Consider the following 22,921-nt stretch of genomic DNA (forward strand, 5'->3'; position numbering starts at 1 on the left):
TTACTCTGGAATCTGGTATGCTGTAGTGCTCTCCAAGCATAATGCCTCCCTCTGCCAATAGGAGGCTAAATCAACTCTCAAGGAGGAAAGACGTCCCACTTGACCTTTGTATACAAGATGCACAAATGAAGAGGCACACAAAAAGAAGTCCAAATCTGTCAACTGGCTTTAGCCACCCAAGTATATAAGAAGAAAGTCTTTAAAACGGTCTCTATTTTCCTTTGTATGTCCTTTATTTCATATCAAACAAGATTTCCATAACATCCAAAACCGGCATCTGACAGGTGTTTTGTCCGAAAGGACTTTCTGAAGGCTAAACAGAATAGTAGAACTTTATAGAGTTCAAGGTTCTCTTTCGTATAAAATGTATAACACCCGTAATTAAAGGTGTGCCACCTATAGCCCAGAGAGTCGGTAGTATCCGCTCCCGCTACACTCCGTGTGTGCTCAACCAGGTCTTGATAAAACTGCAGCAATGGCCAGTCAGCACGTGAAAAGTCCCGACAGCAGTAAAGACCATGAAAGAGTAGAGAGTGTAAGATTTTTTTTTCTAGCGCACAAAAAATTTACTGTGCAGATGTTTCAGAATTAGTTCAAATGAAGCATATTGTTTTGTACTTCTGAAGTGTGGTGGAAACAAATATTTGAACACGATCAAAACATCAGTACACTAGGTGATAACATTTGTACACATTATTGTTTGTGCGCAGTAAAACCATATTTCGGAACAAATGTAATGGTCATTTCAATTGAAAATGTGTTGTCTATAATGGCAGTGCTTTACCACACCATGCATATTATACATTACACCACTCCACTCCACTCTACGCCACACCACTTCATTCTAGGTCACTCCACTCTACGACTTGCCACTGCAATCTACACCACTCCACTCTAAGACGCTCTATGACACGCCACGCGCCTCCATGCCACTCAAATCTATACCACTCACTCAACAACACACAAGCAACTCTACTTTATGCCCCTCCACAACACTCACCCCACTCCACCCCACTCCAATCCAATCCATCCCACTCCACTCCATTGTACCCCAGTCTACCCTGCCCTACTTTGCTACAATCTACCCCAATCTACCCCATTCCACTCCACCCTATCTACCTCCTCCACTCCAACCTACCCCACTCCACTCCAATTTACCCCACCCCAATTTACACACCCCACCCCAATCTACCCCACTTCAGTCTACGCCACTCTAACCCAATCTATCCCACTCCAATCTACCCCAATCCACAATACTATAATCCATTCCACCTCACTCCACTCCAATCTACACCACTCTACTTAATCTAACCCAATTAACCCCACTCCACTCCAATTTACCCTACTCCACTTCAATCTACCGCACTCCACTCAAATCTTCCTCAAACTTCTCCAATTTACTGTAGTCTATGCCACACCAATCCACTCCAATCTAACTCACCCACTCCAGTCCAATCTAACCCACTGCATTCTACTCCTCACCAATCCAATCCAATCTATCCGAGTCCAATTTACCTCACTCCACTGCAATCTATCCAATTCCTCCCCAAACTAATGTACCCCACTCCATTCCAGTCTACCCTACTCCAATCTGCCACAATCTACCTCACTCAAATCTACCACAATCTACCCGACACTAATCCAATCTACTATACTACAATCCACCCAATATACCCCACTCCACTCTAATCTACCACACTCCACTCTAACCCAATCTACCCTACTCCTCTTCACTCCAATCTACCTAACTCCAATCTACCCCACTCCACTCAAATCTACCCCACTCTGCTCCAATTTACCCCAATCTACCCTACTTCAGTCTACCCCTCCCCAATCTACCCCAGCTCAATCTACCCCTATCTACCCCACTCCAATGTACTCCACTTAACTCTACCCCACTTTACCCCAACATACCCCACTGCAATCTACTCTATCCAACTCTACCCCACCCCAATCCACTACACTCCAATCAACTGTCTTCAATCTACCCCACTCCAATCTACCCCCCCATTCCAATCTACCCTACTCTAATCCACCCAATCTACCCCACTTGATTCTAAGCTACCCCTCTCCACTCCACTTCAATCGTCCCCAGTCTGTCTCACTGCACTCCAATCTCAATTCCAATCCAATATACCCAACTCCACTCCACTCCAATCTACCCCACGCCACTCTACCCTAATCTATCACTCCATTCCATTCTACTCAATCTACCCCACTCGACTTCACTCCAGTCTACCACATGCCACTCAAATCTACCCTACTCCAGTCCAATCTAACCCACTCCACTCCAATCCACCCCACTCCACCCATCTCCAACCTAAACTACCCCACCCCACCAAACAGCCCAACTACAATCTACCCATCCAATTTGCCCCACTCCAATCTACCCCAATCTACTCCACTCCAATCTACTCCACTCCGCCCCAATCTATCAAACCCTAATCCAATCTACTCCACTGCAATCTACCCAACTGCACCCCAATCTACCCCAACCAAACTATCCAAACTATCCCACTCCTATTTATCTCACTCCAATCTACCCCCACTGCACTCAAATCTACCCTACTTCACTCCAATGTACCCCACTTCAGTCCTATCTAGCCTACCATAATCAACCCAATCTATCCCACTCCAATCTACCCCACTCCACCCTAATATACCCACTCCAATCCAATATACTCTTCTCCACTCTAATCTACCCACCTCGATCTGCCCCACTCCATTCCAATCTACCTCAATCTACTGCACTCCACCCTTCCCCAGTCTACCCCACTCCAGTCTACCCCAATATATCACTCCATTCTACCGCCGATCTACTCTACTCCAATCTACCCCAATATATATCACTCCTCTCTATCCCGATCTACCCCACTCCATTTTACCCACTCCAATCTGCCCCACTACACTCCAATCTACCCCACTCCATCCCAGTTTACGCTACTCCACCCCAATTCATTCCACCCCACTCCAGTCTACCCCACTCTAATTTACCCCACTCCACTATACCCCGATCTACACCACTTCACCTCACTCCAATCTACCCTACCCAATCCCAATCTACCCCACACCATTCCAATCTACCCCACCCCTCTCAACTCAAACCTACCCAAATCTACCCCACTCCAAACTACCCTAATCTACCCCCACTCCATTCCATTCTATCCTACTATAATCTACTCAATCAACCCCACTCAACTCCAGTCTACCCGACTCCACTCCAGTCTACCCCACTCTGGTCTAATCTACCCCAACCCACCCCACTCCAATCTTCCCAATCTTCCTCACTCCACTCAAATCTACCCCAATATATCCCACTCCACTCTACCCCAATCTATCCTACTCCTATCTACCCCACTCTAATCTACCCCAATGTACACCACTCCAATCTACCCCAATCCAACCCAATCTACCCCACTGAACCCCAATCTACCCCAATTTAATCTAACCCATTCCAATCTACCACGCTAATCTACCCAACTCCCCCACTCTAATGTACCCCACTCCAATCTACCCCACTCCATTCTACCCCACTCCATTCTACCCCACTCCACTCTATGCTAACCTGTCCCACTCCACTCTACCTCATACCACTCTGGCCCAATCTACCCCACTCCAATCCACCTCACCCCACTCAACACCACTAACTTTTAGCCATGCTGAACAGCAGCCAAGCTGGTACACAACATGGCTAAAACACATTGCCAAAGCCAATAACTCTTCCATAGGCAAGACCTATTGGCTTTGCCAATGCTTGTTTTCTCTATGGCCAAACATTAAAATTGTTTGACCGCTACATACTGGAGAACGTTTCTTATGATATATGGTAGCCTTTTATCTCAAATTACACGTATAAGAAGAGGGGTTTACGTCTGTAGCAACGCCTCCCAATGTGAAGCAGCACACCGCAGTTTGAGTGGGACACATCAATGTATAAGGTGACACTGTGGAGAGCAGTACAGTGATGTAGAAGAGTAAGAAAAGTACAGGAGGACATTCAAAGAATGAACTTTCTAAAGGTCAAGCCTTTTCTTTACTCTTTGGGTCGATCTGTTATCTTTCACCCTCAGCCTGCTTGTGAGATAAGACAGCACAGAATGACCAGTTCCACTAGCATCCGAAGGTCAAATCTTGCTAGCCAACAGGACCTTTTCTTAACTATACTATACAAGACAAAGACAGTGTTCAGTGGATAAGTAACTGGTCCACAACACCTAGTGGTCGGGTCTTCTGGCCTTGTCAGGACCGAAGGAACAGAGGGCCATACAGTTCTGGGCACTCCACAAGTGGTGTAGGTAAGGACAATCACTTCTCTTCTTCCTCAATGAGCTTTATTATGCTCACGACTGGAATGGAGTTATATGCGCAGATATTAGCCAATAAATTAATAAAGGGGTTGTTGTTACCCCATGGGAAAACAAGAGGACAACGGCAGGTATGTGATAGCCTTACTAGGAGCCGTCTCAGCCTGCGAGTACTGCTGGTCTCAGCAGCGTAGGAAGGGGGCTGCGGTGGGTGCGGCCGCCCCAGGTGTCATCACTGAGGAGGGTGACAAAATGGCAAAAATATGTGTTTTTAAAATAAAATAAATGTTGGGGGGCTCACAACACTTTTTTTGTAATGATTTAATTTAAAACGAGTTTAATAACTTCGTCTGACAACACCTTGCTACGCCACTGGCGAGTTTCACTCCTTCCGGACAGAATCTGCGCCTCTACCTCGACACCGTGTGTCAACACATTTATAGCACTGAGAAGGAACTTTCTATCTCTTTTATAGGGTCCCTTTTGTACTTACTTTCTTCTGAACTTCTCCAGCTTTGCGTTCCAGGAAGCTGGTGAAGGTTTAAAAAAAATCAAAGGCTCAGAGCACTTAGGTTTTTCAACTTCTCACAGCGCTACATATTGTTTGTCCCCTTTGACTTTTAATGTAATGCCCGGCGGGAGGGGGGCATCGCCATCAATAGTACTGCAGGTGCAGTAGAACTGTGGCCCTTCACTGTGAGATAATAATAATCCACATTTGTAAAGCGCACAATCACCCGTAAGGGTCTCTAGGCGCTGGGGGCCGTCTGGAAGATTCTCTGTACCCCAGCTATGACTATATCTCACTACCTTCTTTCAAAAACTTTTATTCGATTAACGTTCAGTTGAATCATAAAAAGTACATCATAAAAATCCAGTAGATTGTTTAAAACACAGTATTATAATACAGATAAAAACAAAGTAGTGTTTAAAACATTTGATAAAAACCTGTTTTACAAGTTGATCAATAAAACATCAATTCACATCAATTCAAGGAGACGGTAGCCCGATTTTACAGCGTATTCTCAAACATGATTTTAGAAAAAGAGCTACACATTTGGCTACATGTTGTGAGTCTAACAGCTGAAGTGCCAGATAAGCTGGCCGACAGGTTCTCAACCCCATTGATCGAAGAAGTGGGATGATCCAGCGCTTGCGAGATTGCTCATAATAGCGACAGAATAAAGTTAGGTGGATGGTCGATTGAGATGATACACCATCACACGGACATTTTGCCAGGTCGTGTGACCAGTTTAACTCTTTGGGGAAGGTAACAAGGCGGAAAAAAGAATTAAAACGAAACCTAGTTAGAACAAATTTTTCGTGGTTAGATAAAAAGAATGTTAAATAAGGCTGGATACCAGGGGAGGTATGAACCATGAGGATTTGCACATTTGTTGGCTTTGATACTTCTTGAGAAAGGCGTAGATCTCTCAGATGGTTTAGACAGAGATTTTTCAACGCCTTTCTACTAATGTCAGATGTTGAAGATGGTTCAATGAAGTAAGATGTGCAGTTCAAATCCTTTAGAAAGTGGGAAACGTACAATAACCAAGGTATTTTTTTCCAACTCGCCAAGGATAGGCAATCTTGTATTAGGGAACGGGTTAGGTGGCATTGGGGTTTATTCCAAATACGGTGTCATAAGAGAATCGGCTGGCATCTGATGTTGTCAGTTATGTAATCGATACCTAGCTCGATGTGGGAACCGTATATTGGAGCACGTTGGGGAAGTGCCAGAATGTATTTTAAAAACCCGTTTTGGACCGTTTCTAAATCATCTACGGGAACATAGCCCCAGACGCCAGCACCGTAGGTTGCTACGCTGTGACATTTTGCGTGGTAAATTTTGAGCAACTCATTTGGGGCTGGTTTACCCAGTTTTCTTGAAAAGGAAACAAGAGCTGAAGTTGCTCTCTGAAAGAGCATTTTTTTACTAGCCACTGCTTGCTTCCAAGATAACTGGTCGTCCATTAAGATGCCTAAATAGGGATATTCCCTGGCACGCTCCAATCTAACTTGTTCTATGAAAACGGGCTTGGGGTTCTTTACCTTAGGACCAATGTACATGACATAGGTCTTACTTTTGTTGACTTTTAACCCCAGAGAGAGCATGAACTGGCAGTATTTATCTAGTTGTTTTTGCAGCTGGATTAATGTCCTTGCTAAAATGACGGAATCATCCGCGTATAATAAAGCGGGAATAGGGCGATGATTGATGGATGGTAAGTCCTGGCTCCTTTCTAGCATGACCATTTCCAGCCCGTTAGTATAGAGGTTAAACAGGAAAGGGGCCAGGACGCAGCCCTGTCTAACTCCCTTATTTATTGTGAATAAGGGTGTTAATTCACCGCCAATCCCGTATCTCACGCACGCTGTGGCGTCAGAGTAGAGCTCACGAAGGAATTTATTGAGGGGGGGATCTACCCCCAGTTCACTAAGAATGGACCCCAGCCTAGAGTGTATCACACAGTCGAACGCTGCGCTGAGGTCGACATACACTAAGTATAAATTGCCACCTTTAGCCCCGGCATATTTGCCTATTAAAAGGGTTAAGTTTAATGCCTGTTCAACAGTGCCAAGTCCCTCCTGGAATCCGTACTGGAGGTCGGTCAAGATGTTATTCCCCGACGCCCAGTCCTGGAGACGTTCCAGGATCAGACGCCCTGCAACTTTCCCCAGGGAGTCCAGGAGAGAAATGGGCCTAAAGCAGGCTGGGTTGTTACGGTCCCCCTTTTTGAAAATAGGGAGCAAGATGGAAGAGGACCAAGAGTCTATTAGGCCAATTTTGGAGACTGCCGCCATCACCTGGGTGACGATGGGGGACCATAGTTCTATATTATTTACAAAAATATCTAGTGGGACTCCGTTGGGGCCAGGCGCCTTACCGGTTTTGGAGGATGTTAATGCGTAAATGACCTCACTTAGACTAAAATAAAGTTTGATGGGATATACTTGTGCCTTGGTAGGACCATTTACTGGCTTGACCGTTTTTGTGGTGTCAACTGGGAAGCCCCCAAAAAATTTTGAGAAATGGGTCACCCACTCGTCAGCAGTCACGGCCACATCTAGGTGCTGGGGAGTTTTAGCGTCAACTAGAAAAGGTGATTTGACTACGCGCCAAAACTGGGAGCTGTCTTTACTTAGGCAGCTCTCGTGCAGTTGGGCCCATAAGTTTTTCTTTAGTTCCTTTTTACAATTTTGTTGTGCCATTTTGTAGTCCTTTCTAAGTTTGGCTATCTCAACTATATTTCTATTTGGGTTGTGTAACGCCTTTTTTAGGGCGGATAACGCTTTTCGACAGGCTGAATTAAACCACCTTAGGGATTCCTGAGTACCAGGTTTATGGTTGCAGATTAATTCAGACCGCATAGCTTTTAAAATCTCCAAGAAACTAGATAGAATCAACTGAGGTGGGGAATCCTCTGCCAGGCAATTATTTATCCAAGGAAGGGCTTTGGATATAATATTGCCACTGATAACTACGGGGTCGATTTTGGACCATTTCACAGAAAAGCCGTTGACTTTATCCATGGCCAATGATTACTGGGTTAATTGGCTGATCCTAGTAGGATGAAAAACATCGGTGTCGATTGACAGAGTGATGCTATTAGGAAAATGGTCACTTGAAGTATCAGTACCTGTGTTAAACTGTTGGAGTTTGCCCTTTAGTGCTTGTGAGCATAAAATGTAATCAATAGTGCTTAACAAGCCCCTACCGTGGAATGTGGGTTTAAATTCAACTGAAGGGTCCACTAGGTCATTTGCATAATCTATTTCCAAAGAGAAAAGACTATCATTCAGGGCATTGCCTAAGAGCGTGTGCGTGAAATGAGTCAGTGGGCAGTCATTTTCATCTAGGAGACCACAAATACCTTTCTTGTGGTTGGTACACAGAGGAACATTGAAATCCCCCCCCCAAAATCACATAGCATGAATATGATGGGTGCTTATTACGTTTTTCATTTATAACTGTGGAGATTTCATTTACAGACTTACACATTCAGCGGGGCAGAGGTTGTTATAGAAGTTAATAAAGAGATGTAACGTACAATTACTAAATACAACCATGATAATTTGAAAGTTCGTAGTGGTATATAAAACAGTTGTTTTCTTTGAAGGTAAATTGTTTGAAATATACACCACTAAACCTCCCTTAGATCTGCCATGAGTGGTGATACAGGCTGGGAGTGGAACGTTTTATAGCCCTGAATGTGTAAGGGATCAATGGCCCAAGTTTCCTGTAAACAGACTATTTGATGAGTGTTCACTATGTCCAACCATGGTTTAAGGTTTAACTTTGAACGGAGACCCGCTAAATTCCAAAATAGTACGGAAAGCTGCTGGATGGAAGAGGTAGACTTTCTGATGTTCGACAAGACGTCAGTAGACAAAATTCCTGGGGGGGGGAGAGGTATGTATTAATGGGGCAACAAAATGAGTTGCGATATATTAATGGGGCAACGAAATGAGTCTCACTACCTAAACAGGGGGTAGGGGACCTTCCCTTCCTTGCACTAGAGGCCATGGCCACCTTGCCAAGCTGTTGCTACCGCGTTTTTATGACTTCCTCCAGCAGGCAAGCTTGGGCTTCGCTCACAGTCATTAAAGGGTGAGGTAAATACTTTATTGATTGATTAATTAAAATCATTTCAAGTTAAAATGTCATAAAAATACACGATTTAAAAAACAATTGTATGATTTGATTAGACATTTCTAAGATTAAAATCCAACAGCTACTAAAATATATGACAGCCAAAGTACAAGGGTTTTGTGCATATCGATATGAGCCCAATATTGACTTTTAAAATCGCCCCAGCATATGTCTCGTGTCGGCTGAGCATTAATTCTTGCTTAACGGAGTTCCTGATGTTAAATAATCTCTAATAGTCTTCAGCGATGGCATTTGGGTTTTAAGGAAGCATTTTCTTGTAGCCCTACCGGGGTTTGTGGGGCAAATTTTGCGCCTGGCACATGCCTGGGCGAGGGAGTCTCCGCTCAGAGAACAATAAGTCTTTGAAGCGCCCCCGCCCAGCTGAGCGAACAAGCACGTGTCCGCCCTTCAAAGTAAACTCCTTTATAAAATGGGTGACAAGGAATGCGAAGACTATAAGCGGCTCGCGACCAGATGTCACACACGAGCTCTCGAGACCAGATGCCAATAACGTATGTCCCCGATACTTCTGCCCTGGTGCGTATACAAACAGCTGGAAGTGATTGCCATAACCCAAAGGGTGAAAATGTAGGTTGGCCACCTGCAGCAGGGCTTGGAGAATGAAGAGTTATTTGGCACAACCCACAGAGACTACCCCGAGACCCCCCCCCTTCCTCCCCTTAAAATAGAAGGTCTGTTGGCTTGACCCTCGCTGACGTCACTGATTTATGCCTAATTTACAACAGAAGGAACACAGCTGAAGAAGAGGTCCATCCGGGGCAGTTTGTGGAGATAAACCAACTGCACCTGACTCGCTTCACTCCATCAAAGGCAGCCTGAGGTTGGCTGGCGGAGTGCAGTCACGGACGCTTACTCGGTTTGATCCCGGTGACACCAGAGGGTTAACTGCAGTGATACGATGCTCGCCTCTTAGATCCATGCAGGAGGCTGAAGGAAATGCGGGAAGACTTTTTTCCTTGTCAAGTTTCCTAGCTCTTCCGGTGGCTGGGCCTGAGACATATGCTAGTACACTAGTCGTTGATGCCCGCACAGATACATATACATATACGTCCACATCATTTGATTAGGGAACATATCAATTTCAGTTTACCAGACTCAACACGGTTATCACACTGCCCCCTTGCGAAGAGCTCTGGGAGCAACAGGGGCTCTTTGCACACAACATTAGGAGTAGTGCTTTATTTGGAGATATAGACATGCAGATAATCACTATTCACAGAACCTGCTTGCTCCAGAGAAATGCCAGTAGTCTCCAATTAAATGTATTGCAGCAGTCCTGAAAAGTGCAGGTACTCGCCCTCTCAAACTAAAGAAGTGCAGGTACTCAGTACCGGACAGTACCTGCCCATTTAAAGCACTGATTAGGAGAGATATGATGGTAAAATAGCTCAGTGAGTTAAGCACTTACTGTTGAGCTCTGTACATATCCTTCAAGCCAGAGGACGGATTCTTAGAAGGACTGACTGTGGTGAGTAAATGAATTCCATTGAGTAATAGCAACATTTGTTAGTCACAGGTCGGGCCACTGGAATTATGCAGCAGGAAAGGTCAAAATTATGTCCAGGGTTGAGTAAATTATGTGGCATGTAAAGGGAAATTATGTGGCGTAATGCAGCACATTTTGTGATTGTATTACTGCATTATTTTGTAATTTTTACACCTGGTAACACTGTCTGGCCTTTGGTTGCACCTCAATAGCACCAGTCAACCTTTGCAAAGAGTCTTCCAGTGCGCGACAACAAGTGTTATTGTGTTTTTCGAACCTTTGGAATGGTTTGAGCTAGAAACAAATTTTGTTTTTTTCGTTAAAATATTCTGATTATGCAGCAGGTGATGGATTATGTGGCAAATGGCGCACAATCGCTTAATTCCAGTCGCCCTAATCACAGAGCTATGAATCTGTAAATGTGAGGTAGCTAGCTTGGTATAATACACAGGTTGGAAATCAAATGGAGAATGTAAAAGTGGGAATGCTTGGTCACCACAGATCTATCTACTAGATATATATAGCATTCTGCAGTAGTCTAAACCACCTACCATAATCTCGGTGGCACCTGCTGTACGGATAGGAAGAGCTCTTTCTATCTCTGTCCACTGATGGAACAAGCTCTTCTGGCCTAACGTGATGACTCTCTGCCACCTGCTTTAATGTACCTATATCACACTTTCATGTATGGTGTTATTTCCTTTTCCTCCTAGTTACTGTCCTACTGTATCACCGTTGACCTTTCCTACCCGTAGTATTGCTGTAGATTCAGCCGTGGCCCGTGTAGGTAAGGGCGGTGGGGCTGGGTGGGGTGAGGGGGGATTTTGACAGACGACGATGAGGGAAAATTTATTATTAGTTTCATTTTTCCTCGTGGTTGTCTGTCGAATTTACACCCCCCAACCCGGCCCCCTGCTCTTACCTGCACGGACCGCGGCTGTGTAGATTGCTTTAATAAGGTACTTGTATCTGGTTGTTCTACTTTTCCTATGTTTTGTGTGTATGTTGTTACAGTTGTATGTAAAGTACTCGCTAGTGGCTAGATCCACGCTCTATAAATACCACAAATAAATACATAAGATGAATAAGAGTCCCTACCAGTATACCATATTTTTATTATTACAAGTGTCAAACCGACGTCTCACCCACTTCCTCCAAGACTGTTTGTAATTCAGCCAATATGCAAGAGTGTGTTTTTTCATGACTTCAAGTTTCCGCCACTGGGACCTGATGTGAGCGAGATAAAACTCAAAGTAAATGAATCAAAAAGCCCATCCTGTTGCTCAACAGCTGGTACCGCTGATTTTCATCACTAACCAACCAACTCTCTTTGATGGCCGGGTAGTGACCAACCAATCACATGTCACTGTGTTGCTCTTGCCACCAACAGATCCTGCACACCAGCAGCGTGACTCTACAGCTGACACAACTGTGGCAAATGAGTTAAATCTTTCATCTCATCAATTTCAGAGGCCTTAACATACGAAAGCGCGAGAGGGGTAACCTTGGCTCAACTGCTTCCACCGATTCAAATTCTAGTCAGCTTGGCTTGTTACAAACAGATGTGGTGGAAACATTTTCAGAGTGGGGGTGCTAATATCAATATTACATCACTGAAGTCATAGGCATTGTGAAATATCCAAGCGTTACACAAAGAACAAGTGTAACAAACAAGACACGCTCATTCAGCTGGAGATTGTTAACGGTGTGGAATGTAGCCGGTGGTGCATTTTTCAGCACAATGGTGCAAATATATTACTACAGCATGGTGTGGTAGCATACTGTCATTTATAGAAAGCACGTTTTCAAATGAAATAGCCACATCATTTTCATTGATGTGCAGCTTTATTGATAAAATGACATGGTGCACAAATGATAATGGGTGGAAATCGGATTACAGAAAATATTTATCATTTGAACGTTACCAAGTAATGTGTCTTGATTTGTTTTGATCCTTTTAACATCTTTGTTTCAATCACGTGCTTCATTTGTGGTTTCCTAATTGCTAATATATTTTGAAATATATGTACAGTAAATGTACAGGTATTTAAATGTTATTTTGTATTAGAGAAAAAGCTGGACATCTTACAGCCTTCTTTTGCACTCCCTGTGCCCCAGCAAGATTGTCAGATAGTTCATTTTACAAAAACCTCTAACTTTACAGTCAAAAAAAGAAAACTAAACCACAATCAGTATCTTAAAATAATAAGCAGCAATTTGTCAGAAGACATAGCCTGCCATTGACCCCTGTTGTACAAAGCACAGCAAATGTAGCAAGATATAAACACAATTTAAAGGCATCTTCAGAGCTCACCACCTTCTGAACTCCAGTATGATTATTTTGGGATTGCTACAGCATGCCCCAGATCAATAGTTCCAGCGCTTATAGTTACAAACAGCTTTGACCAAGTTCCAGTTTTGACACTCGGATTCATGAGCAGTAGACCTCCTATACCCATAGGAAACAAGCATTGGCATAGCCAATAGGTCTCACCTTTAGGACCTTAGAAGTGATTAGTTATCCAGCACAATATCCTTGGTGCAACAACATCAAGTGTTACATGGCTAAACACTTATAAGGTCCCAAAGGCGAGACCTATTGGCTATGCCAATGATTGTTTTGAGTGAGTGGCTCTTACAGGTATGCCACTGTGAGGTAGAGATGCTGCGAGTGCTTTTACATGAGTCCCTGTGATATTGCGCCTCTTCAAAATGTATCTTGAATCTGATGTAATACTTCTAGCCACTATTCCAGTCTTCACGCACCCAATGCATCCTTAAACGTTCCATGTACAGCCGGGGTTGACACTCCTTTTACCCCTGCCCTCCAGTGACACTTTACCTGTCACGGTTGGTGGTGGTGGACGAGGTAGTGGTGGTGGTGGACATGGTGGTGGTGGACGTGGTGGTGGACGTGGTGGTGGATGTAGTGGTGGACGTGGTGGTGGTGGATGTGGTGGTGTACATGGTGGTGGACGTGGTGGTGTTGGACGTGGTGGTGGTGGACGTGCTGGTGGTGGATGAGGTGGTGGTGGATGTGGCGTTGGTGTTGGGGTGGACATGGTGGTGGTGGAAGTGGTGGTGGTGGACGTGGTGGTGGATGTGGTGGTGTACATGGTGGTGGACGTGGTGGTGTTGGACGTGGTGGTGGTGGACGTGCTGGTGGTGGATGAGGTGGTGGTGGATGTGGCGTTGGTGTTGGGGTGGACATGGTGGTGGTGGAAGTGGTGGTGGTGGACGTGGTGGTGGATGTGGTGGTGGACATGGTGGTGGTAAATGTGGTGGTGGAGGTGAACGTGGTGTGGACATGGTGGTGGTGGTGGACGTGGTGGACTTGGTGGTGGTGGTGGACGAGGTGGACATTGTGGTGGTGGATGTGGGGGTCCACGTGGTGGTGGTCGACGTGGTGGTGGTGGACATGGTGGTGTACATGGTGGTGGTGGACGTGGTGTTGGTGGACATGATGGTGGTGGACATGGTGGTGGTGGACGTGGTGGTGTTGGACATGGTGGTGGTGGACATGGTGGTGGACGTGGTGGTGGTGGTGGACGTGGTGGTGGACGTGGTGGTGGTGGTGGTCGACGGGGTGGTGGTCGAAGTGGTGGTGGTAGACATGGTGGTGATGGGCATGGTGGTGGATGTGGTGGTGGTGGATGTGGTGGTGGTGGACGTGGTGATGGTGGTGGACGTGGTGGTGGTATATGTGTTGGTGGTGGATGTGGTGGTGGTGGTGGACGTGGTGGTGGATGTGGTGGTGGTGGTGGACGTGGTGGACATTGGTGGTGTACGTGATGGTGGTGTACGTGGTGGTGGAGTACGTGGTGGTGGAGGACGTGGTGGACGTGGTGTTGGTGGACGTGGTGGTGGAGGACGTGGTGGACGTGGTGTTAGTGGACGTGGTGGTGGTGGAGCTGGTGGATGTGGTAATGGTTGACGTGGTGGTGGTGGTTGACGTGGTGGTGGTGGACGTGGTGGTGGCCGTGGTGGTCGTGGACGTGGTGGTGGTGGACGACTATTGGGTAGGAGGGTGCTGGCAGAATGAGGACAGAGAAGAAGATCTCGAAGGGGGCATATGGGAGAGTAGAAAGAGGTGGAATATTAGATACAATAAAATTTAAAGCGCATTAAAGTGCAATGCTCCTTTAATTAAAAAACACGTCTTGCCTGCCTCAGTGTTCAGTCCGTTTAAGCTCCTTTTATCTAGACACCCAGTTTGTTCAGGTGCATGTGCGCTCTGTGAAATCTTCTGTACTGACTTGTCTTGTGAAACCTGGCTGTATTTCTCAGCTCCCCGCGTGTGCTTGTCAGCAGCCTGAATTAACTTAATTTACACCACATGGAGTCTATGTCAATGTCACTTGTCACAAGATTAGACGTTAAATGCATGCAGTCACAATACTCGGAATCTAGGAGGTTCCATGGAACAGCAGAGTCCCAACAGAATTAAACTGAAGTGTGTTCAAGTTATGAACCTTCTGACAGTAATGAAATAGAGATTTGGTGAAACAACAGCGAAACATTTATGACATGTTTCTGATGTGGAAAAATTAATAAACCATACAATGCAAATCAAGGTCGGTTTCAGAGGCAGACATGAGCCTTGAAAAAACTGCTGTTTTAGAACTGCTTTTGTTCTGCTTATATGTGTGAGAGAGAGGGGGAGCAGGAGGTGAGCCCGGGAGTGCTGTGTGCGTGCACAGTCTGCTCATTTTCAAGCACTGCACTTGTGCTTGTGGCGCACCCCTGCTCGCTCCTGCAAGGTGGATGCCACCACAAGCTGGAGTGTGTGCTTCAAAATGAGCAGAGTGACGGCCAAAGGCCCTCCTATGCAATGCATGCACGCTGCAAGGTAGGCGAGACCTAAAACAAGAGAACTGGGTCCAGCTAGCGCTATACAAAACTTCAATAAATAAATAAATCAATAAAATAAACTGTTACTGGTTAAATAAAATGACCAACTCTAACCAATCTCTTTAGAACATTGGAATGTTGAGTGCTCCATTGAAGACAATGAAGTGCTCCGGGCTTCTAATGGCTGGTAGAAACCCGGAGCATCAACATTCCAATGTTTGTTCACAGCTGTTACTGTGAACAAAGGCCTCATGGAGCCCCGGGGAGATTTCAATCCCCTCGAACTCCATAAGGCCTTTGTTTTACGAATTAGAACATTCTGCCCTCTGGGGGCGGAATGTTCTAATAGCCTTAGTGCCCTCCGTAGCAGGCTCTACCAGTCATTAAAGGCCTGCACCCTTGTTAAAGGCCTGAGCCGGAGGGCTTTCATGACCGGTAGAGCCTGCTACGTCTGGCTCTATGGCTATATTAGATACCAATAACCTATTCCAAGATACAAGTGACATTTCTCAATGGTAGCCATGTGTTCTATGAAACACTTAGATAAGTGGATACTTAAAACAAGCATTGAAAATGCAATAGGTCTCGCAATAGAAGAGTTTAACTTTTTTCGTTTTGCAAATGGATGAGTGGCGTTGCGTGGATGAGTGGCGTTGCGTGGATGAGTGGCGTTGCGTGGATGAGTGGCGTTGCGTGGATGAGTGGAGTGTGAGTGGCGTTGCGTGTGTGAGTGGCGTTGCGTGTGTGAGTGGCGTTGCGTGTGTGAGTGGCGTTGCGTGTGTGAGTGGCGTTGCGTGTGTGAGTGGCGTTGCGTGTGTGAGTGGCGTTGCGTGGGTGAGTGGGGTTGGAATGCAATAGGTTTCGCATTAGAAAAGTTGTAGTTATTGGTCTTGTAAATGACATAATTTATTTATTTTTTCGTTGTTAAAATTGCTAAATTGATGGCTTTGTCATTTACAATGCCAATAGTTATAACTTTTGCGAATGTGACACCTATAGCATTTGGAATGCAACATGTTTTGTATTTACGTGACTTATATGGCAGCTCTGGTCGTTATGCTACATCTCTAGATAGTTTTATCTTTCGCAAATGTGACACCTATTGTAACACAATATGTGTTGTGAGGGTGAGTGAGGGTGAGGGGTTGAGGGTGAGGGGTTGAGGGTGAGGGGTTGAGGGTGAGTGAGGGTGAGTGAGGGTGAGGGGTTGAGGGTGGGTGAGGGGTTGAGGGTGAGTGAGGGTGAGGGGTTGAGGGTGAGTGAGGGTGAGGTGTTGAGGGTGAGTGAGGGTGAGGTGTTGAGGGTGAGTGAGGGTGAGGGGTTGAGGGTGGGTGAGGGGTTGAGGGTGAGTGAGGGTGAAGGGTTGAGGGTGAGTGAGGGTGAGGGTGGGTGAGGGTGGGTGAGGGTGGGTGAGGGTGGGTGAGGGTGGGTGAGGGGTTGAGGGTGAGTGAGGGTGAGTGAGGGTGAGGGGTTGAGGGTGAGTGAGGGTGGGTGAGGGTGAGGGGTTGATGGTGAGTGAGGGTGAGGGTGAGTGAGGGTGAGTGAGGGTGAGTGAGGGTGAGTGAGGGTGAGTGCGGGTGAGTGAGGGTGAGTGAGTGAGGGTGAGTGAGTGAGGGTGAGTGAGTGAGGGTGAGTGAGGGTGAGTGAGGGTGAGGGGTTGAGGGTGAGTGAGTGTGAGGGGTTGAGGGTGAGTGAGGGGTTGAGGGTGAGGGGTGAGGGTGAGGCTGAGGGGTTGAGGGTGAGTGAGGGTGAGTGAGAGTGAGGGTGAGTGGTGGGTTGAGGGTGAAGGGTTGAGGGTGGGTGAGGGTGAGGGGTTGAGGGTGAGTGAGGGTGAGGGGTTGAGGGTGAGTGAGGGTGAGGGGTTGAGGGTGACGCACTGTGCACCCAGTAAATGCACATTACAAGGGAGCTCGATCTTGAACCAGTATTACCTTGACGACCAGGATAAGGGCCTAAGGGATCTAATGCCTTACTTACCAACACTTCACTCGCCTATGCCTCATGTACAAACACCTACATAGATAAAAGGGTGCTTGCCCTAAATGTATTTAGTTGTGCCCTGGAGGTTTCAGCGCCGTGTTGCGGCGCCTGCGGGCCTGGTTAGAAAGAAGCTGAAAAGTTGAGCCGCTAACTCCCCTTTTGTTTTTTGGAACAACTTCTGCATTGTTTCATTCCATCTCTTTGTGAGTTGTGCTCTGGTGCGCACGCAGCTCGTGAACAGACTTCATTTAATAAATACTGCGTGACAGTGTTTAATCCAGTCACCTAATAAGGGAGTTTACGGAACACACAGTCTTCCGGAAATTAAACAAGTGTGATAGAAAGTATGATGCAAGCCTCAAGCCCTTGATTCGGCCATGCCCCCTTCCAGATTCCGGTTCCAACCTAGCCATTCTGCCTAGATTTAGCAGATCATGAGGCACAGCGCAGGCTCTCGAAAAGAGAAGACGACAGCCTTTGATGCAGAGCGCAAGTGAAGCTGCTGGCGGCAGATACATTCAGGCCCCTTTGTCCAGCCGAACCACGTGACCGTCTTTAAAGGGTCCGAGGTCGGGATGCTATCAGAGACAGTGTGCCCTGTGAAAAGATGGAGAGATAAGAGGTAGCTGCCCCGCCCAGTCTCTCGGGGGCTGGGAGCCACTGCACACCTTTGATGTCTCCCCTCCCCATACAGATAAAGCAGACCAGAACCAACTGTAAACTGCTGAGTAATGGCGTCACTGCAAATCACTCCAGGCCCGAGGTGTCATGGGATGCCAGCTCCACATACGGTGAACCCGAGCAGAGTCACACACATAGCACTGAGGGCTTAAAAGGTGAAAAACACTGCTCGTTAAAGCGTGTAAAAGAATACCAAAAACTGCCGTGAATGCACCCAGGGACGCTGATGGGAGGATGACGGACACCGGGCTGCAACCTCACACGAACCTTTTGATGGTTAAAGCAAACGATGCAACCTGCTAACGAACATTTTACTAAATGGACATGCCCTGTATGCCAGTTTTAGGAACTCACGTGCTGCTACTTAAAATCTCGTGGAAGGAAACATCTGTGCTGCGTCACCGCAAGTCTTTTAATAAGTGGCATCGTTAGGTTTGGAAGGGCCTGCAGAAAGGCGCATAATACACTGGCAAAAAATGCTTATGATTTATTTCCCTGTCAGGCCTACGCTGATATCTGCGTGTTTTAGGGCGGAATTAAAACAAGAAAAGTAAAATAAAGGGAGACGCCGTGAAAGGACGAGTGACTGGAGAAGGGAGCACCAAAAATGAGGAATAGAGAGAGAAGAGAGGAAGAAAGGAGGGGATTGAGTGCAGAAAATACAGTCCGATAGAAGGGAAAAAGAAAAGAGGAGCGAAATATTCAGAAGAATTCGATGGTGAGAAGGAAAAAAGCGGAGAAAGGGTAGGTGTGAAAAAGAATGGAGAGAAAAAAGAAAGTGAATGTGAATGATACGGGAGAAAAGAATTGAGAAAACCGAATGGGAGAAGAGAATAGTGAAAGACAGTAGAGAAGGGAAAGACTGGGAAATGGGAGACAAAATAAATGAGGAAGAATGAAAAGGGTAGACGAATGTTGCAGGGAAAGCGAGATGAGGAAAGGAGGGTAGAGGCAAGAGGAGGGAGGACGTAAAAGAAGAGGCCTGGGCTCTGATAGATATAATTATAAAACATGACAGCGGGGAGGGCACTCAATAAATTAGAATTGAAGAAACAGATGAGAGGGGTAGGACAAGGGACAACGAGGTTGAGCATGAGGGGCGAGAAGGAAAACAAGCTCTCGGCATTGCGTGGCGGGAGGGGGCGGGGGGAGGGTAGCTGTGCACGTCGAGTCGGAACAAAAAACAAGTGAAAGCGGGATGTAATTAGGGGGGAGGAGAAGTCTGGGCAGGCAGGATGACTCAGGGGAGGGGGCGGAGCGGGGCAGAGCGGCATGTGGGTGTGAAGAAGCCGGGCCTTTGAAGTGAAGCTAAGCTTCACTTCAAAGGTGTCGGAGGAATGCGGGCGGCTGTGCACGCGCTTTTAAGCTCAATGCACATGCGCATTGAGCTTAAAAGTCACGGGCACTGCAAGGAATCGCCACGATTCCTTGCTTCTTAGTTAAAGCTTGTTTAAGCCGCAATAGGCTCGCAAGCTCGATGCGCATGCGCATCGACAGGCGAGACCTAAAAAGGTACACCAACATCTGGATTCAGCAGAAACCATTTGTAACTTGTCAACAGAAAATTCCTCCGGGAGCCTTCCCGTACAAACAGCTGGGTGACCTTCCATGAATTGATATCTGTTTTGGCAGTTACTGTGTGCAGGCACAAACTGCTCTAAGCGCAGACACTAAACTATGCACCGTGAAGCCGTAGATATGTGCGCTAAGAGCCAAGCCTTCCACACACTGCTGAATCACCTTAGGAAAGGATGCCTTCTTGGTAGGTAGCTACGAAAAAATAAGCTGGTCAACTTTGAGCACTTTATGACTAATCAAAGCCCAAGAAGCATATCTTTATTTGGGAGCCTAAAGAGCCTTGAACATTCCGTGATTGTGTGCGACGCTGGACAGTCAACATGTGTAATCTAGTAAACTAAACTGCTTCCGCGCTTGTTTTCGATACAGTATGAAAGCGAAGCTATCACATCAAAGACAACGCAAATATCCTTCGTAGCCCACTTGTATCCACATTCTTTTCTAGTGCCCCCTCTTCTCCAGCTGCAGACAGTGCTAATCGTAGCACAATCGTGGGCTTTCTCTCGCCCAGCAGGCCTTCCCGCTAGAGATAATCGTTTATTGATGTTCGAGTTTTTTTAATGCTGCGTCGGTGCCATGTTACGCCCAGGCTTTTTGCACGTGGCAGCACGCAGTGCGCCACGAGCCCTGCGCCTTGCCTTCCCAACTGGCGGGCTATAATGTGGCCGAGGAAGCACTTCTGTAGTGCGTGCTTTTAAATAAAACATGCATTGGCTAAGCCAATACGTATGGGCTAATGTGCTAAAGCACGGAGCGTTAGCATTTTAGAGCGGGACTGCCAGCAGAAGAGAATGGATAGGGGCTGTAACTGTAAAAGCAGTCCTTCCACCATTTCGATGGAATCCAAACAGGTGGAGGCGGAAGGATACCGCCGGACTGCCTATAGCACTAGTCTAGCCCAGAGGTGTATACTCCTCTGGCCTGAGGAAAGACATGATTGGCAATGCCTCGAGCTACTGGATGAAAGATCTGGTTTAACACTGCGCTTTCAAAACCCAGACCCAAAGAATTGTAACTTACAGGAATATGGAGATAAAAGTACCAAACTACATTGTGTCACAAGCAGAAGACATCTTTATTTTCTTGATATCATGCAAACCAAAATTACTTCTTTGTTGCTGAGGCACCACACTTGGGCACAAAAAAGTTACAGATGCTTTAAAAAGGCACTCTGGAAGTAGCCACATTTATGAGATTGTCATGCAAACAAATTGTAGAGAAAACAATGGTGAATAAATACATTCCACTGCCCTAAGAGTCACCCCATCTGTAAACAAAGCTCAGTAAAAACCACTCTATGGGTTATTTAGAGTGTGGTTGGTGTGGGACATTGGGCAAAAAAATGTGTCCTGCTCCATTATGCATGGGTATACACATGACAACCGTAACATTTTTGGTCAATGTTTCACATCTGTCAAACTCTAAAAACTGTTTTCATATGCTGCAATGTGTGTTAGAGTAGTTCATTAAGAAATTGGGGGCAGTATACCGGCACATAGGTGATTCTGATACTTGGTTTATTTATTTGCAAAAATTATAAGAAGACATTATCCTGCCTTACAGCTCGTTTATGAACTATAACATACTGTCCTGGACAGCTTCAATGAAGTGGCATCAGGGCAGGATATTTTCATGACGTGTGTTCTACTCACAGCCTTGGGTTGGAGTCCAGGACTGCAGCTTTCATGGTTGAAGGATGGTTACTTGATGTTTCCAGCGGGGTTACCTCATTGCAGAGAACTGGGAATGCACTTGATTTGAATCCAGAGGCCTGGAACCAGTCTGATGAGTGTGCATTGTGAGTTGCGGCTTATGAGAGGCATAGTTTCTTCCCACAGTTGGTGTGTTTGTAGTTCATCCATGAACAGTCAGTCGCTCAGTTGACCTCTGTCAACTAGGCCAAGGGTGTTCCAGAGCTGTTGACCCTCTGTAAGATTACTCTGTCTTTCAAAGTATCTTTCACAGTCACCGGGGTTATTGCAAGACATTTACTTTGGAGTTTAATAAAATCTGAAGACAGGGTAGTCCTTTGTGATAGCCATTAGGCCGCCAACCTCTTGTGTGGAGACCCAGGCACCTTACACACCAATCTCAATTCCTACTTATGACCTCGGATTTTGATGTAGGAAGCCATAGTTAATTTGGCAAAGTGATCGAACTAGAGAATTGTAAATCCAAAGCCTAAGGCTTTTACTCAACACACCAGAGTTTAATTACCTGTCCAAATCACACACCAACTTAGGCTGCAGGAACAACCACTTCTTAATTATAGCAAGTTATCTTTTCTGTTCTTGGGGATCAAGGATTCTGTTTGTATTTTCTGTGGTTGTATGTAGCATTTGTATTGTAATTTCATTTATATAGCACTTACTACCCCTGACAAGGCATTGAATCGCTTTTTCGGCGAGTTGCACGCTACTCTGGAACCTATTAAGGATTAGTGGTGAATTAGTATAGTGAAATATGAAATTAATTTGAGCGGTGGATATGTTAGTCTGTTATTTGGATTGAGAAGGAAAGTGGAGGGATAGAAGAGGGAAAAGATTTGAATTTATATAGCGCTTGCTACACCTGATGAGGTGTTGAAGCGCGGGAGAGTAGCACGCTACTCCAGAACCAAAAAAGGATTAGTGGTGAATTAGACTAGGGAAATAATTAATTTAACTGGTGGACATGTCAGTCTGTTATTTGGATTGAAAAGGATAGTGGAGGGATGAAAGCGGGAAAGGTTTGCATTTATATACTGCATGCTACCCCTGATGACTTGTTGAAGCGCTTTTTGGTGGGTAGCACACTACTCCGGAACCCAAACAAGATTAGTGGGCAATTAGTATAGGGAAATATGAAATTAATTTGAGTGGTGGACTTGTTAGTCTGCTATTTGGAGTGAAAAGGAATAGTGGAGGATAGAAGAGGGAAGGGTCTAGAACGTTTTTTTTTTAAGTTCATAGCAGCTTTGTGATGAGTAAAGGAGGTGGAGGGGGAAGAGTCAGAGGGAAGGGCTTAGAAAGGCTTGTTTGGGAGATCTGAATAGTAAAAGAGGTATTAGATGATGCAAAGAGGGATAGAGGAGGGAAGATTCTAGAATATGTTATTTGGGGGATCATAGTAGTGGTATGGGGTTTGGGATGAATGAGCAAGTGGAGGTAGAGGATATATTGATAGAGGTATAGGGTAAGAAATAGGGTAGTGCATTGGAAAGAGTAGTAGAGTGAGGTTTGAGATGAGTCAGAGAGTTGAGGTAGAAGATATATTGAGAGCAGTATAGGGTGAGAAATAGGATAGTGCACTGGATATGCTGAATTAGAAGCAAAGTGATAAATATAAAGATACATAAGTACATGGAAGGTATATATATGCATAAGG

The 22,921-nt window shown here is 45.8% G+C and overlaps 1 protein-coding gene across 1 annotated transcript in view; it reads right to left on the minus strand.

Moving 5' to 3' along the window:
- The window catches only part of COLEC12 (collectin subfamily member 12), a 585,337-nt gene that overhangs the window by 467,525 nt on the left and 94,891 nt on the right, over positions 1-22,921 (minus strand). The window lies entirely within an intron of this gene.

Source organism: Lissotriton helveticus, chromosome 4_1 (genome assembly GCF_964261635.1).
Source record: "Lissotriton helveticus chromosome 4_1, aLisHel1.1, whole genome shotgun sequence".
NCBI lineage: Eukaryota > Metazoa > Chordata > Amphibia > Caudata > Salamandridae > Lissotriton > Lissotriton helveticus.